The sequence below is a fragment of the Cnephaeus nilssonii genome (genome assembly GCF_951640355.1).
Source record: "Cnephaeus nilssonii genome assembly, chromosome: 1".
Classification (NCBI taxonomy): domain Eukaryota; kingdom Metazoa; phylum Chordata; class Mammalia; order Chiroptera; family Vespertilionidae; genus Cnephaeus; species Cnephaeus nilssonii.
The window spans coordinates 79,885,275-79,901,300 of record NC_137072.1 but is presented as its reverse complement, the minus strand read 5'-3'; positions in this window follow the sequence as shown (position 1 = coordinate 79,901,300).

The window sequence follows — 16,026 nt, the reverse complement described above, 5'->3', positions numbered from 1 at the left end:
AAAGTAATTTATTGATTCTTTAAGCCACAGTTTCTTCTATCCAAGTCTCTGTTGAGACCCTACTGTGTAATGTTAATAGATTAAAATTTTAACATTAATAGGGCCCTGGTCTTAATAACATGTAATTCCAAACAAACCTTATGCCTAAACTTTTATCAAAGTATAAAGGAATGGAAAAAGATGATATTTAAGAATATTTAAATTCAAATACAAAGGAGACAGTAGACAGGGAGAGGTTAAGTTAATAATATAGGAGAGAGAAGATAATTGAATATATTACTTTCCTCAAAGGAATAAGATTAGACACAGCTGGGTTTACTCTATTGTAACATGACAAAAGTAACAAAGAACAGCTGCAAATACAGTTATAAGGTTAAGAACTGCTTGGATCTGGTAACTTCTAGTTTTTATGTGAAATAGTAGGCAGGGTCCTTTACCTAAGGGTGAAAAATGAGAAGGCTTGTCAGAGGGTTAAAGTGAGTAGAGAAGCTTTGAAGCCATTATTGCAGAGAACAGGAGAATGAAAAGACTAGAAAAAGATGATTGCATTGCCAAGATGATTGGGTGTCCAGCTGAGTTTGGGACCAAGTACCAATTTTCCTGGTTATACTTTTTTTTTTTAATTTCCCAATGATACTCAGAGACCTGGAGAGGTGAATAATTATTATTTTTTAAACATATTTTTATTGATTTCAGAGAAGAAAGGAGAGGGGGAGAGAGAGAGAGAGAAACATCAATGATGAGAGAGAATCATTGATTGGCTGCCTCCTACACATCCCCTACTGGGGATTGAGCCCACAACCTGGGCATGTGCCCTTGACTGGAATTGAACCCTGGACCGTTTAGTCCACAGGCTGATGCTCTATCCACTAAGACAGTGATCAGCAAACTCATTAGTCAACAGAGCCAAATATCAACAGTACAATGATTGTAATTTCTTTTGAGAGCCAAATTTTTTAAACTTCTTCTAATGCCACTTCTTCAAAATAGACTCACGCAGGCCGTGGTATTTTGTGGAAGAGCCACACTCAAGGGGCCAAAGAGCCACATGTGGCTCATGAGCCGCAGTTTGCTGACCACGGCACTAAGCCAAACTGGCTAGGGTGAGTAATTAGATAAATAAAGTAGTGTTGGTATTTTGAAGATAGGGTGGGAAAAAAATTCAACTTTTATGCCGTGTTTTTATTATCATTCAATTTGAAAAATTTTACTGTGTCTTTTGGATTATTTTACAGTGTGTTATTCATTTTCAAAATATAAGGATTTAAAAATATATCAGATTTTTATTGATTTTGAATATATTTTAGTTATGGTCACAAAACATGCTCTGCACATTTTTAGTCTTTTGAAATGTATCGAGACCTTTTTATGGCTCAGTATATTATTTGTCTTGGTGAATTTTACATGTGTAGGTAGTGTTCTATAAGTATCAATTTATTCATGTTGGTTAATAATTCAAATCTTCTATATCCTTACTGATTTTTGTTGTTGTTGTCTAGTTGCTCTAAAAATTATTAGGAATTACTGTTAATGCCAATTAGAATTTTAGATTTTCTTGTTTTTCTCTAGTTCTGTTAGCTTTTTCTTTAAGTATTTTGGATCCATCTATCCTATCTAATAAAAGAGTAGTATGCAAATTGACCATCACTCCAACACACAAGATGGCTGCCCCCATGTGGTCAAAGATGGCTGCCCCCATGTGGACACAAGATGGCCACCCCAAGATGGCCAGCAGGGGAGGGCAATTGGGAGGAACCAGGCCTGCAAGGGAGGGCAGTTGTGGGCGAGCAGGCCTGCAGGGGAGGGCAGTTAGGGGCAACCTGGCTGGCAGGAGAGGGCAGCTAGGGGCAATCGGGCCGGCAAGGGAGCAGTTAGGTGTGGATCAGGCTGGCAGGGGAGTGGTTAGGGGGTGATCAGGTTGGCAGGCAGAAGCAGTTAGGGGCTATCAGACAGGCAGGCAAGCAAGCGGTTGGGAGCCAGCAGTCCTGGATTGTGAGAGGGATGTCTGACTGGATTGTGGGATCGGGCCAAAACGGGCAGTCGGACATCCCTTAAGGGGTCCCATATTGGAGAGGGTGCAAGCTGGTCTGAGGGACACCCCCCCCCCCCCCCGTGCATGAATTTCATGCACTGGGCTTCTAGTATATACATAAAAGCCTAAGCGACTGTTGCAACTGAAACAACCGAACAGTCAACTGAACAGCAGGCTGCATGGGGTGAACAGGCCGGCAGAGGGGGCAGTGAGGGGCGGCCAAATGACTGAACAACAGGCTGCATGGGCCAACCAGGCCAGTTGGGGGCAACCAGGCCAGCAGGGGGGGGGGCAGTAAGGGGCAACCAGGCCAGTGGGGCAGCCAGTTAGGGGCGACCAGGCCGGCCGGGGGGCAGGTGGGGGTGAGCAGGCTGGTGGGGGGGGGCAGTTGGGGGAGAGCAGGCCGGTGGGGGGAGGCAGTTGGAGGTGAGCAGGCCAGCAGGCAAAGTGGTTAGGGGCAATCAGGCAAGCAGGCAGGCAGGTGAGCAGTTAGGACCCAGCAGTCTCGGATTGCGAGAGGGATGTCCGACAGATATCAGGCTGAAACTGGCAGTCAGACATCCCCTGAGGGGTTCCATATTGGAGAGGGTCCAGGCTGGGCTGAGGGGAACCCCACATGAATAAATTTCATGCACGGGGCCTCTAGTCCTGTATAATAAAAGCCTAATATGCAAATCCACCAAATGGCCGCTATGACACGCACTAACCACCAGGGGGAAGACACTCAATGCAGGAGCTGCCCCCAGCCAACAGGCCCCAGGCCAGCCAAGGTGGATGCCAGTGGGGGCCCCTGATTGCCCCACCAGTCGCCCCACAGAGGGAGGCAACTGGCAGCGGGGGAGGGACTGGCGAGCGGGCGGCGCCAGGTTGGCCAAGGTGGGTGCCAGCAGGGCCCCCCTGATTGCCCCACTGGTTGCCCCACAGATCAGCTCTGATTATTGGCCAGGCCTAGGGAACCTACCCGGGCAAGAATTTCATGCACTGGGCCTCTAGTCCTATAGGATAAAACCCTAATATGCAAATCAACCCGAGAGCAGAACGACAGGTTACTATGACACACACTGTCCACCAGGGGGCAGATGCTCAATGCAGGAGCTGCCCCCTGGTGTTCAGTGTGCTCCCACAGGGGGAGCACTGCTCAGCCAGAAGCCGGGCTCACTGCTGGCGATCTCAGCGGCGGTGGTCGGAGCCCCGAGGGGAACGGGCCTAAGTCAGCAGGTGGACATCCCCTGAGGGGTCCCAGACTGTGAGAGGGCACAGGCCAGGCTGACCCTCCCCCTCGCCCCCCCAGTGCATGATTTTCATGCTTTGGGCCTCTAGTCAACAATAAAGATAAATTTAAGAAAAGTTATAGGCCTGAGGTACGGCTACCCACCATAACCTGCTCACTTAGAAATTTATGATCAGATTATGCTGTGAGATTACTTTTTGTTGTTGTTAATCCTCACCCAAGGTTATTTTTCCATTGAATTTTTTTAGAAACAGTGGAATAGAGGGGTAGAGACACACAGAGAGAAACATCAATGTGAGATAGATACATCAATTGGTTGCCTCCGGCATGTTCCCCCACCAGAGCCAGGAATTGAGCCTGCAACTGAGGTACATGCCCCTGACTGGACTCGAACCCAGGACCCTTCACTCCTCGGACCAATGCTCTATCCACTGAGCCAAAATAGCTAGGGCTGTGAGGTTACTTTTCATGGAACCCCTGTTTTCCATTCACACTACTTTTCTAATCTTATTATCTACCACTCTGCCTTGCTCTGTTATAAGCACACTGATCTCCTTAGTGTTTCATTAGCAAATCAAATGTGATTATCACCATAGAGCCTTTACATTTTATATTCACTTGCTTTGAAAGTTCTCCCCAGAAAATCATATGGTTTTCTCCCTCATGTCCTTAAAGTTTCTGCTCCACAAAAAAATAAAAAAATAAAAAAATAAAATAAAGCTTTCCATGACAATCCTATCTAAAGGTAGCAATGCTTTCACTCTTTTATTTTTCTCCTAGTATTTGTCTCCTTTTAACATTATATTTTACCTCAATTGGTTATTGGTTATTGTATTCCTTCCCCACTACCATTTAAGGTCATAGAAAGCAGGGACCTTGTCTGTCTGTCTTGCTGTTGCATCCACAGCAAGTTGAGCACTGTCTTGTTGACAGAAGGCAGTCAATAAATAAGTGCATGGATGACTAAGTGCTTTTGTGCTGTGGATATTTTATCTTCTCCATTCTGTGAGCATTGAGACTCAGATAATTTACCCTCTTATAAATTGGGATTACTTTCTAGATCAAAGAGCAAGTAATCAAGCTTGATTTATTTTTATTTATTTATTGTTGACAGTATTGCACATGTCCCCAGTTTTCCCCATTTTGCCCCCCTCCACCCAGCCCCAGCCCCAACCCCACCCCAGGCCTTCACCACACTATTGTCCATGTATTTGGGCTATGCATATATGCATATATGCATATATGTTCTTTGGTTAATCTCCTCCTGGCCTCCCATCCCTTTTCCCTTTGAGATCTGTCAGTTTGTTCCATACATCCAGGCATCTGGACCTATTTTGCTTGTCACATTATTTTGTTCATTAGATTCCACATATAAGTGAGATCATGTGATAGTTGTCTTTCTCTGACTGGCTTATTTCACTTAGGTAAACAAAGGGGCTTTTAACAAGGAATTTGTAGACATGTCATTCCCCTTCCCTTCACTGCAGATGTGCAACATATCTCTTGGAAAAAGCACACATAAGTTGTTATATTTTAACATCATAGATATAGATGATAAATGCCATATGTTTTCAGTGAGTGGTGGTGCCAGGACTTTTAAGAATTGTATTAAGAATTTTCTAGAGGGTTTTCTGGCACCTACACCCTATTGGCTGTCTCCAGCATGTTCTCTCTTTTTTTTTTCTTTTTATTAACAAAACTAGAGGGAGGCCCAGTGCACGATTTTGTGCATGGGTAGGATCCCTAGGCCTGGCCAGTGATCTAGGCCGATCAGGGCCTTCTGGCCAGGGCTTTCTTTCATTCTGCGCTGCCCCCTGGTGGTCAGCGCACATTATAGCGAGTGATTGGTCTCTCGGTCAAACTCCTGTGGGGACAATTTGAATATTAAGCTTTTATATATATAGATTTCAAAATTATTATTACTATCAAACACAGATATGTACATTTGGTATGTTCTTTAAATAACAAAATGCTGATGCCATGATAGTTCATAAAATATAAGAAAGATTTGGAGTCACAGAGGTTAAATGATTTCTTAGAAGAGCTTCCTGTTTGTAACATGGAGTCATGGCGAGGTAGATACAATTTAAATTTTTTATTGATATTTCATTTTGTTGGCATTATTGTATTTTTCTCTTATCCCAGATGAAACACTTCACTAAGTTTATTGCATTTGCTAATTAGATTAGTAATTACCAATTAAGTTAAATTTCAAGAAACCAATCACATCTTATATCTTGATTTGTTACATTATCACTAATTAGAATAGCAGTTTTTACTTAATAGATTAACATGTAAATTAAGACAATTTAGCCAGTCTTTAAAGCCCACATATATTTTACTAATTGGCATAGTAATCATTAAGTTATATTTAAATTTAATATATCAAGTTAATAAGGAATCATGTGACAGTTCAATTTAAGTCTGTGTGAAATGTAGGAAAACTGTTAAGATAAACAAGAGTTAATTCATTTCAAAATTATTCAATTTCATCCAGTTTTTAGTTAAGTGGTGAGGTCATGCTTTTGAAAACAGATAGGCTAAGTCTTCTAATGAGAATAAGAACAAGGGAGCAGAAAATCCAATATATTAAAAATATGTAAAGAACACATTGTAGAGACATGGGCCTTTCATCTGGCATGCGCCGAAGGACATACTTTTTGGTGGGATAGTAGCTGAAGATGAGTTGGCTCTACCTGAGGCACATAAATTACATTTCAAATTTTTAAAAATCTCATTGGATTTTAACATCTGGACTTTGAAAGCTGTTCAAAGTCTATTTCTTTTATTTTTAACAAATATTTTTGAATAATTCTACTGTCAGATGTTTTTTTACTATCATATTTGAGATACATTGAAGATGATATATAAAATCATAGCAGCATGATAAAATAGGTATAGTGTAAGTAATATCCTATAAAATGAGTAGAAAATGCTTAAATTACAATAACGCCTTATTATATTTAACACCTTAATAACATTAACAATAATATGTTGTTATCTGACTACATTTACTTCATTTAATGATTATTTTAGTCAGACATAAGAATTTGTATTATTGTTCAGCATAGTTCTGTAGTCCTAGGTCAAACAGAAATACTAGTAGAAAGATATATTGTCTTAATCAGTTACATACTTACATAAGTCCTGAAATTGCACTCTGTCTCACAAGACTATTATTAACACACTCTAGCTCTTTGCTCTTGGTTATGACCCTAGTATGGTAAAAGATGATGCAAGTTTACAAATTAACAACTAGAGTATATAAGGTACTGATAATTAAAAAGTAGATCTGTCAACCAATTTGGTTAACAAATATATAACTCTCTTCTCTATATCTCAAACTTGTTATTTGTGTATATTTATGTATACTTCTTTACCTGTTCCTGAGTGGTCAATATTTGCATATTAGTCCTTTTACAAAGGTTTATTTTATGGAATCCACCTAAGGATCTGGCATAAAAATGGTTAAGCAGTAGGTGTGCAATTTATTCTTTCCATTAGAGGGAACTTACTCTGGGAAAGAATTTGACCCAGTCTAACCTCCTTATAAATATGTTAATGACAGAACTTTTGGCAAACTAACCAGAAATACTCACTAATGGGAAACTCCATATCTAGTGGGATGATTTTAGCTTGTTGCACCAGCGTGTCCATGAAGCTCCTGGTAATAAAACAAAAAAACATATGTCTCCTGCCTTTCTATATGTCCTCTTTAGAAAAGTGTCTATTTAGGTCCTTTGCCCATTTTTTGATTGGGTTGTTTATCTTCCTTTTGTTAAGTTATATGAGTTCCCTGTAAATGTTGGAGATTAAACCCTTATCGGAGAAAACATTGGCAAATATGTTCTTCCATGCAGTGGGCTTTCTTGTTTTGTTGATGGTTTCTTTTGCTGTGCAGAAGCTTTTTATTTTGATGTAGTCCCATTTGTTTATTTTCTCCTTAGTTTCCATTGCCCTAGGAGCTGTATCGGTAAAGATATTGCTACGACAAATGTCTGCTATTTTGGTGCCTATGGCTTCTTCTAAGATTTTTATGGTTTTCCATCTTACGTTCAAGTCTTTTATCCATTTTGAGTTTATTTTTGTGTAAGGTGTAAGTTGATGGTCTAGTTTCATTTTTTTGCATGTATCTGTCCAATTTTCCCAGCACCATTTATTGAAGAGAATGTCTTGACTCCATTATATGTTCTTGCCTCCTTTGTCAAATGAAAATATGCTCAAAGTCACTAATCATCCGAGAGATGCAAATCAAAACAACAATGAGGTACCACCTCACACCTGTCAAAATGGCTATCATCAACAAATGGCAAGTGCTGGAGAGGATGCAGAGAAAAAAGGAACCCTCGTGCACTGCTGGTGGGAATGAAGACTGGTGCAGCCACTATGGAAAACAGTATGGCGTTTCCTCAAAAAAACTAAAAATGGAACTGCCATTTGACCCAGTAATACCACTTTTAGGTATACTGTATATCCCTAGAAAACAGAAACACCAATCAGAAAGGACATATGCGCCCCTATGTTCATAGAAGCACAATTTACAATAGCTAAAATTTGAAAACAGCCTAAGTGCCCATCAGCAGATGAGAGGATTAGAAAACTGTAGTACATCTACACAATGGAATACAATGCTGCTGTAAAAAAGAAGGAATTCTTACCATTTATAACAACATGGATGGAACTGGAGAGCATTATGCTAAGTGAAGTAAGCCAGTCAGAGAAATATAAATATCTCATGATCTCACTCATTTATGGAGTATAATGAACATCGTAAACTGATGAACAGAAATAGATACAGAGACAAAGAATCATCGAACAGACTGTCAAACTACAGCAGGAAGGCAGGGGAGGGTTGGGAGTGGGGTAAGAGATGAACTGAAGGACTTGTATGCATCTGTATTAGGATAACCAATGGACACAGACACTGGGGGGGGCGGGGCGGTGAGGGCATGTGCCAGGAGGTAGGGGAGGCCAGGGGGAGGTCAATGGCAGAAAATGGAGACATATGTACTACTATTTGTAATACTTTAAACAATAAATAAAATAAAATAAAAAACCAACAAAACTCCCCCAGAATAAAACTTGGTATTTATGGTGCAGCTTTCTGGAAAATGTCCCATAAGTTATATGATTATCTGCATAGAAGATGCAGATGTTTTATGACCCAGAAAACACTGCCATTTAGAGAGATAATTGCTTACGTTGTACTGGATCTTTGTGCCTTGAGATTACTTGTATCATCAAAACTATTGGTAAAGCTATATTACTGGGTTAGATGTCTGATTAATGTGAGATTTAACAATCTGATCTTTTTTGTGTGTGTGTTAATCCTCACCCGGGGATATTTTTCCATTGATCATTTTAGAGAGTGGGAGAGGGAAAGACGGAGAGAAATATCAATGTAAGAGAAACACATCAAATGGTTGTCTCCTGCATGTGCCCTGACCAGGACCCAAGCCGGGGAGGAGCCTACAACCCAAGAACATGCCCTTGACCAGAATAGAACCCGGGACCCTTTGTTCCGCAGTTGGACGCTCTATCCACTGAACCAAAACAGCTAGGGCTAACAATCTGATCTTTTGTGTTATCATAGTTTGTATCTAATATTTTAGGTCAACTACATGGCAGACTGAATATAAAAAAATACATGATTGGATGAAAAATGCAAAGCCACAACCATTTAAAGTGGCTATTACTTAACAAATGGCAAAATGATAAGATTAGGCACACATATTCCTAAAAATTCACTTTTTATTTAAGAATTCAATAGTTATTGTAATTTAAGATCCTTTGTCTATTAAACCTAAGTATAAATCAATTCATTTTTATTAGGATTTGTGAAAGATGGACTACAATACAAAAACCTTTAATTTTTTAAAATTCATTTTTATTTTATTCTGGACCAAGTGTAAAAAGAATAGGAAAGAAAAAATTCAATTTAAAATACAAATTTTCAGTCATTTATTTCAATACTATTATAACATATCCCCATTTGCATTAGGTTTTGATGTTTTCTTTAATTTAACTTTTATTTTCTCCTAGTTTCTTTTCTTCTCACATTCCATCATAGAATCTGTTTTCTCTTAATCATTTTTACCTCTTGCATAATTCTCCTCCTATGCATAACTTGTTATATTTTTATATATCTTTCTTTATATGTTTATGCCTATACAGATATAAATGCACCTCATGCATAAACTTTTACATTTGTTTCTTTTTTTAACTCCAAAATGTGCCATTCTATTAATTAAATTGCTTTGTTTTAATACATTATATTTAGTGTCATTAAATATAAGCTTTAAAAACAACAACAAAAACACCTTAATATGCAGAGAGATACCTCTTCCACAATTTTGACTGATGAGAGATTTTCCCTAAAATAATCTGACTATACCCCAATCTTTCTCCCTCTCCCTTCCTCCCACACCTGCCCAGTTTTCCCCAAGAAACAAACTACCTGTGTGATAGGAATACTGGGTAAAGCCCATCAGGCTTCCAGGAGCATGGATTAGCTTCTACTTCATGCTCTAAAGTCTTCCCGGGTCATCTGCTATACCCTCATGGGAAAGTTTGCCTGAGACCAGTTATCCTATAGTTGACTAATTATGTCTGTCTAACACTGGGATTCACTGGGAATGAATATTCATTCTCCAGTTAGGCTATGTATCCTAACTCCCTCTATATTGATATTAATGATAATATTATTTCACTCAAATATCAATCTGTTTAGATATAAGGTAGGGAAAGGTTTGAAAACCTAACTAATTACTAGGATCCTTTAAAGACCTCAATAAATCATTATTTATTTAACCTATCAATGAACAATTGGTGGTTTCTACATTTCTGATTTTACAATTTGTAAATTTCTAGACTTCTGATTAGAAATAATTTATGGCTATATTTTTGCATATTTGTTTACTTTTTCTCTCTAGGATAATTTTATGAAATTGAAATTGCTATATTTTGCACTTTAATATTTTTATAGATAGTTCCAAGATACTGTCCAGAATTTCCACTAACTTATACTGACAACGATAGTGTGTAAAATTATTTTTTCTACAATGACATCTGAGTAGTTGTTTATATTTCTTTTCATTCTATTTGCATGTGATTGAGAAAAATTTCATATATTTACCATAATCTATTTTCCGTTTCATATTTATACCTTATAACGTTTTCTATTTTTTTCTTTTAAAACTTTATTTGTAAAGGCTTTTTTATATTAAAGACATTTATTCTCTCATTATATATATTGCAAATAGTATTTTTGAGTTTGTCATTTAACTTTTACTTATTCTTTATATATGTGTCTTTAATATGCATATGTTTTTAATTTTTATGCGGTTAATTTTTTTCCTTTTTTTCTTTATGGCTTCATGATATCAGGTTTAGAAAATCTTCCCCCCCCCCCCACTTCAGAATTATACAATAGCTATCATTTTCTTACCTTTCACAATTTTCTCTGCATTGAACAGAAGATTGGGAAGGGATATAATTAGCCTAGTTGTTTTCCAAATTTCCTTTCTATAAAAGTTGAATAATGTTTGAGTTTGGATCAGAGACAGCAGAGAGTAAAGTAAAGTGAGCCATCTTAAGCTCCTAAAACAGCCAGAAATAAATGCAGATAGAGAGTGCATAAGTAAGAAATCTGGGGAAAATGTAGGGATCAGAAGATCTATGATAGGAAGGAGTTGATAAACCTCTTTAAAAAAGGATGACTCAAAAGACTGTGTGTTTTCTACTATGTAATATAGCTATAGAAAGAAAAGACCGGTAATAGGTGGTATTTTCCTTAACACTGAATGATGGAAAAATTGTTTCATCTTTCATTTCAATTTGCTCTAATTTCCAAAACAACTTTCAACACAATTCTCTTCCTTATTTATAGCTCACTCACCAACAATTCAGATTTATACAAGTATAAAGAAATCCTTAACATTTTAAATGTTTACTCATAGCTATAAATCATACATTAAGTGTTATTTTTATATATGAAATGTTAAAGTCTAAATGTAGTATATCATTGTAACTTTAAGCTGGAATTAGCTCTAGAATAAAAATAGATATATTTTAAAAATGTTAATCAATTTAATACTTTGCACGTGTTTAATGTTGATAATACAACTGAACCTTTTAAAATATATATTTTTGAAATAAAAATTTTACATTCATTAGAGTAAAAACTTAAATATAAAATATTAAGCACTAAATTATTAAAGGAAAATTTGTATGATTTTGATAAGTGATAGGAAATAACATGGAAAAAACAAAAGCAATTTTGGAAAAGTAGTTAACTGTATAGAACTAATAGTATTATTTCTAGTATATAGTTAACTGTATAGAACTAATTATATTATTTTACTAGAGGCCCAGTGCACAAAATTCGTGCACGGGGGTCCCTCAGCCCAAGCTGCACTCTCTACAATCAAGGGGCTCTCAGGGGATGTCCTACTGATGCCTTAGGCCCACTCCCCATGGTTCTCTGCTCTCTGCAGGCCTGGAGGTTTTGCTGCAGCCATGGAGATGAAGCCCCCATGCCCTGCTCTCCGCTTTCTGCCATCCTCACCATGCGCCATGTGAAGGAAGACCCAATGCCCTGCAGTGTGCTCTGTCTGCCAGGCCTGGGGGCTTTGAAGACACCGACACACTAAGAAAGCCCCCATGCCCTGCTGTCCAGGCTCTGTTTGCAGGGCCTGGGGCTTCTCCGCTGCCAGGGAAGCCTCCATGCTTTGCTATCCTGGCCCAGCTCTGTTTACAGGGCCTGTGGCTTCCCTGCTGCCTGGGAAGCCTCCATGCCTGCTGTCTGGGCACCGTTTGCAGGGCCTGGGGCTTCCCTGCTGCCCGGGAAGACTCCATGCCCTGCTGTCCGGGCTCTGTCTGCAGGGCCTGGGGCTTCCCCGCTGCCGCGGAAGCCTCCATGCCCTGCTGTCTGGGCACTGTTTGCAAGGCCTGGGGCTTCCCCGCTGCCGCGGAAGCCTCCATGCCTTGCTGTCTGGGCACTGTTTGCAGGGCCTGGGGCTTCCCTGCTGCCCGGGAAGACTCCATGCCCTGCTGTCCAGGCTCTGTCTGCAGGGCCTGGGGCTTCCCCACTGCCGCAGAAGCCTCCATGCCCTGCTGTCTGGGCACTGTTTGCAAGGCCTGGGGCTTCCCCGCTGCTGTGGAAGCCTCCATGCCCTGCTGTCTGGGCACTGTTTGCAGGGCCTGGGGCTTCCCTGCTGCCGCGGGAGCTGCCATTCCCTGCTGTCCTGGCCCGGCTCTGTTTGCAGGGCCTGGGTCTTCCCCGCTGCCGTGGAAACCTCCATGCCCTGCTGTCCTGGCTCTGACTGCCGTGTCTGGGGGCAGATCAAAAACCCCTCTGGAGGTGGATCCAGCTTTGCTGCTCCTGCCGACAGGCTGGACACTCCTGAAGCGGAGCTGAGTGGACTGGGTGCTGCCATCTTGTGGCTATGGGGGCCGCCATTTTTGTCGCGGTGGTACGGTTAATTTGCATATTACTCTAATATTAGATAGGATATTACTCTATTATTAGATAGGATATTTTTATAAACCCTTGTGTTGAGGGCTGACTTTCAATAGATCACAGCGAGAGAGCTGCTTTGCTATGTACAAATATTTTATTCTACTTGATATGGGAAGCAACTCCCATAAAATGTCATATAGCTAGTAATACAATAAATATTTAAAACATAGGTGATACAGAGAATCTTTTTCTTATCATTTTGAGGTATTCTCTTTAAATGATAAGAAAAAGATTCCTTCCAAAATTGGCAAAATATTTCAGTGGTCAATTTAAATTAGAGGGAAACCTAATAGTCAAAATATTTATGACAGAAATCTAAACCATTTTTTAATAATGTCTGCATCAATGAGATATTTATTGTTTTGTAAAAAGAACTATACCCTGTGATTCTGGTGAAATGGGAGGAGATAATAGCTCTCATACATTGCTAATAGAAATGATAATTTCTACAGTCTTTATGAAATGTAAATTGCCTCTTTCTACAACAGTATGAAAATAGACCTACCACCTACCATTTTCCCCAGAATTCTACTTTTGGGAATCTGTTATATGGAAGTAAGTATCAACATGTATGGATACAGATTTGATAGATTGAGAGAGAGAAAGGGTGGAGGGAAGAGAGGTTGAAAGAGAGATATAGATATATACTAGTAGATATATAGATGATATAGATAGATATAGATATAGATATAGAAATAAATTACAGCCTTGCTTCATTGAAATGATATTAGCAAAAAATTGAATATCTATTAATATTTACCAAGAGAAAAATCATTAGTGTGGTATAAAGATATTACATATTATTATACTACTAGAGGCCCAGTGCATGAAATTCGTGCATGGAGGGGGGGCCCTCAACCTGGCCTGCACCCTCTCTAATCCGGGACCCCTTGGGGGATGTCAGACTGCCAGTTTACGCCCAATCCTACAGGGATCAGGCCTAAACCGGGAGTCAGACATGCCTCTCGCAATCTGGGACTGCTGGTTCCTAACTGCTCAACTGCCTGCCTGCCTGCCTGATCACCCCTAACCGCCTCTGCCTGCCAGCCTGATCACCCCTAACTACTCACCCCTGCCAGCCTTGTTGCCCCTAACTTCCCTCCCCTGCCAGCCTGGTCGCCCCTAACTGCCTTCCCCTGCTGGCCTGGTCTTCCCTAACTGCCTCTGCCTCAGCCCCCGCCACTGTGGCTTTGTCTGGAAGGATGTCCAGATGGATGTCAGGAAGACGTCTGGTCTAATTAGCATGATACCCTTTTATTAGTATAGATTATACAAAATAAACTTTAAGGTAGAGTTGCATTAGTAGAAATGAAGAGACATTTCATTAAAAAAATATATATTGTTTTGATATGATTCAAATCCACTTGTTTATGACAAAAATCAAGTCTTTAAGAATAGAATTGCTTGCCCTAGCTGGTTTTATTCAATGGCTAGAGCTTTGGCCTGAGGACTGAAGGGTCCCAGGTTCGATTCTGGTCAAGGGCTCATGCTGGGTTGCGGGCTCAATCCTCAGTGGGGCGTGTGCAGGAGGCAGCTTATCAATGATTCTCTCTCATCATTGATGTTTCTATCTCTCTCCCTCTCCCTTCCTCTCTAAAATCAATAAAAATCTATTTTAAAAAATCCTATATAATAAAAAGCTAATACAAAAATCGACCGGACGGCAAAATGACTGGTTGCTATGACACACACTGACCACCAGGGGCAGATGCTCAATGCAGGAGCTGCCCCCTGGTGGTCAGTGCACTCCCACAGGAGGAACGCTGCTCAGGCAGAAGCCCTGAGCCGGGCTCACAGCTGGTGAGCACAGCAGTGGTGGTGGGAGTCTCTCCCGCCTCTGTGGCAGCACTAAGGATGTCTGAATGCCCACGGGAAGCGGGCCTAAGCCATCTGTCTGACATCCCCCAAGGGCTCCCAGACTGTGAGAGGGCACAGGCCGGGCTGAGGGACGCCCCTCCCCCCGAGAGCAGGAATTTCATGCATCAGGCCTCTAGTAAAAGAATAAGATTGCTTTACTATCAAGGACAAGTAAGATGTATCATTCGTTGTCCCTAATTAAGTCTGAGCAGCTCAATTGCTAAGTGACTTCTCTGGGTTCTTATCAAATAAAATCCGTGGAGAAACAACTACGCCCACCATACATTTATGCTAAAGACTGAAAGTTGTGGAGGACAGAATGCTTCTGGGGTAGGAAACAGTGAGGGTCAGTGGCTGGGAGGCAGGGAAGACACAGGAATGCCCAGTGCCTGGAAGCACTGGAGGGTCTGGGATATGCATATCTCCTAGGGGCGGGGTCAAGCCCTGTGCTCCGAGAGGTCACGTCCAAGAGGTCAGGCCCAGAGGGAGGGCAGGGGTGCGGTTCCCGGGGATCCCCTTCCTGCGAGGCTCCTCCTCCTCCCCTTAACCCCCTAACCTGTCCATTTGGATAAAGGGGGTGGGAAGCAGGTACGCAATGCCTGGGTGGGACGCCCCTCAGTCCTGGATCTCTCCGGGGTGGGAGAGGGGTGTTTGTATTGGTTTATTTGATTCTTCTTACACGTTGTAGGGGGTGGCAGGGGTGTGTCTGCCAGACATGGTTTCCTTCTGCTTGCTCGCCCGACCTGCCCCGCATGATGCTTTTTCCCTTCCTTCCCTGTTGCCCAAGCTAATGCGCATGAGATCGCCCAGGACGAAACTGGGGCCCCATTGAATAGCATGGAGATTGCACTCCACAGGAACCTGCCTGATCCAGGGAGGGTTGTGGTCATTCACTGTGGGAAAGGCTTGATTTAAACGAAGCCCCCACTTAGATAGGTGCTGGCCGAGCCATTTGTGGAGGGTTTATCATCCCTTCTGGCTGTTTCCTTGGAAACCACAAAGTCAACATAGCAGTGGAATTCTGCATCCCCTTATCTGAACCCTGATTCTCTAGGCCAGTGACTTAGATGCCTCAGGCAAGTGTGGGATGTCCCTTTCTTACTGATATGATGGCACACAGCCAAGTTTTAGGTAGGCTAGGATTTGGGCTCCTACCTAGGCCAGTGCAGGGGGCAGGGATGCAGCCTGCTAATCCGGTTGTTACATGATGGCATAACAGACAGTTTGCATATTCCTCTGTTATTAGTATAGATTACAAAAAAAGAGGCAGCTCTGTAGTTATTGACTTGATAACTATGTAAGTATACATATCTATACTAATAAAAGGGTAATATGCTAATTAGACTGGACATCTTCTGGACATCCTCCCAGACAAAGCCATGGTGG